This window comes from Coffea arabica, chromosome 3c (assembly GCF_036785885.1).
Source record: "Coffea arabica cultivar ET-39 chromosome 3c, Coffea Arabica ET-39 HiFi, whole genome shotgun sequence".
Taxonomy (NCBI): domain Eukaryota; kingdom Viridiplantae; phylum Streptophyta; class Magnoliopsida; order Gentianales; family Rubiaceae; genus Coffea; species Coffea arabica.
Genome location: NC_092314.1, coordinates 27,430,528 through 27,433,295, shown reverse-complemented (window position 1 = coordinate 27,433,295; position 2,768 = coordinate 27,430,528).

Below are 2,768 nucleotides of genomic sequence, written 5' to 3'. Positions count from 1 at the left end.
TTTTCCTTATAAATTCATCAAAACGGTCAAGGCGTTTGAGCAGCTTTATATCAACGGGAGCGGAAGATTCCCCCATTTCTGGCTTGGTTTGAGCAGTATGGTCTGGTAGGAATGGCTCAGCAGCAGTGTGATAAAAAGTATGTGGCTCTGGTGGTATGTTTGAAGTGATTTGGGGTTGTGGGCCTTGCATGCAAGTAGGGAAAAATGAAGGATCAGGAGGGTAAGTGTATGGCAAATGTATAGTGGGGTATGTGAAAGCCCCTTCGGTTGGAATAGGGAAAGATGGAGCAACGGTGGCTTGAATTGAAGGTATGACAAATGGCTCTGGCCCAGGCTGCCTGCCGGGCACGGGCTCGGGTTGAACTCCACTGCTGATAAGCTCATCGATTAATTTCCTCTGGGCCGCCATCTCAGTGGTCATCTCACCGAACTTAGTGAGCATCTCAGTCAACTGAACCCCCAAACTTGTGGTCTCAGGCTGAGCGGTAGTAGTAGACCTATCTGATTGTTCCGGTTGTGAACTCATGTTTACACGACTCCTTTGAGCTTGGCTACGAGATCGTGTTATGATGGGGCTTCGACGAGAAGCTATGTTTAAATATTACCTGAGAATTTTTGAAAAATTGCCTTTAGATTTAACCCTTATTTAGTTATTACAATAAAAAAAAAAAAAAAAAAGAGAAAAAGGCAAGAGTTAGTAGATATCCAGGAAATTCGGATGCATGTCCTATGGGGGAACCCTTTTTGTGCCAAGGGTAGGCCTAGCATGAAAATGCAATCCTCCAGAGCAGGCACTATACCATACCTGATGGATCCGATCAACTCATTGAATGAGGAGTAATTTTGAAAAATTTGGTCAATTGAAGTGAGAAGAGACGTTTGTCAAAATGAGGATATCGTCCGAAGGGATTGATTGCTTTTGATTGATACAAGAATTTGCAAAAACGCACAGGTTTGACCTTGACGAACTTCCGATCGAAGAGATTGGAATTCGTTGACAAAATTTCTTCAGTAAAGCGCGGGTTAAAACCCCAACTGATCAAATGGCTGGATGCAATGGATGGTTTTTCTCAAAATCGACTAGGTTTTCCATTTTGAAATTCGACATTGAAATCCTAATTGGTCAAATGAAATTGACAATTTATTAAAAATCGACCGGATTATCCAAAAAAAGGAAAAAGGTCAAATGAATTGAATGAAATTTATGAATTGACCGAACGACCCTAAAAAGGGTAAATTGGTCAGATGAATTGAATGAAATTGATTTATTCAAAAATTGATCGAATCACCCTAAAAAGGGTGGATTGGACAAATGGACTAAATGAAAACTTGACTTATTCAAAATTGGTTCGATCGCCCTACCAATGGGTGAATTGGCCAAATGAATGAAATTGAATTAGTGATTTATTCAAAAATCGACCGGATGACCCTAAAAAGGGTAAATTGGTCAAATGAATTGACGATTTATTCAAAATCGACCAGGTGACCTTAAAAAGGGTAAATTGGTCAAATGACCTTAAAAAGGGTAAATTGGTCAAATGACCATAAAAAGGGTAAATTGGTCAAATGACCATAAAAAGGGTAAATTGGTCAAATGAATTGACGATTTATTCAAAATCGACCAGATGACCCTAAAAAGGGTAAATTGGTCAAATGACCCTAAAAAGGGTAAATTGGTCACATGACACTAAAAAGGGTAAAATGGTCAAATGAATTGACGATTTATTCAAAATCGACCAGATGACCCTAAAAAGGGTAAATTGGTCAAATGACCCTAAAAAGGGTAAATTGGTCAAAATGACCCTAAAAAAGGGTAAATTGGTCACATGACACTAAAAAGGGTAAAATGGTCAAATGAATTGACGGTTTATTCAAAATCGACCAGATGACCCTAAAAAGGGTAAATTGGTCAAATGACCCTAAAAAGGGTAAATTGGTCAAATGACCCTAAAAAGGGTAAATTGGTCAAAATGAATTGACGATTTATTGAATGAATTGGCAAAATGGATTGGTTGAATTGTCCGGCCATTGGTTATTTCAAATTTTTAGTCTATGAGCCTTCTAAAATCAAGATTTGGCCTCCATATTTATCATCTCAACCATGAGGAATCATTTGTGAATTTTCTTCAAATTAATGTCCTTTACGCAAAGGATTTTTACCAATTTTGATAAAAATGGCCAAAAAAAGTGATTATTAGACGCTCATATTCCAAAGATCACTCTGTGAAAATGATCGGATCCCACCTTACCTTGTGCACTACCCCTTTGGATGATACAAAAGTGTAAACGTGCAAGTCTCCTTGGATTAAGTATCCGAGACACAAGGTGGCTTATTCCTACACACGGGATTCCCTATGTGGCATTCCCTTTCTAGGGTTTATGCATGATGCCAGTTTATTAAAGCAATGTAAATATGTGACAAATATGGCCTAAAGGACATGAATAATGCATCGGGGGGAAAAGGTTTAAAAATGAAATGTATTTATTGAAAATCAAGTGTAATAACTGAAATTTAAACATGTGAGTCATCTAGTGGGTAAGTCACTAAAAGAGTGCCAAAAGGCCTCTTATTGCTAAGGCCCATGGATGCAAGCCAAGAAAACAAAAGAATGGTTAGTGCAATTGATAGTTCACATAACACATTGGGAGCAATTAAGAAAAGAAAATACAATAAAAACAAGTAAAAAGGGGTGGAACCCCTTCCCTCGTGCCTAATGTGCTTAAAAGAGGGTGAGGCTGACTCTAACCTAGGAAAATGCTAACATGGA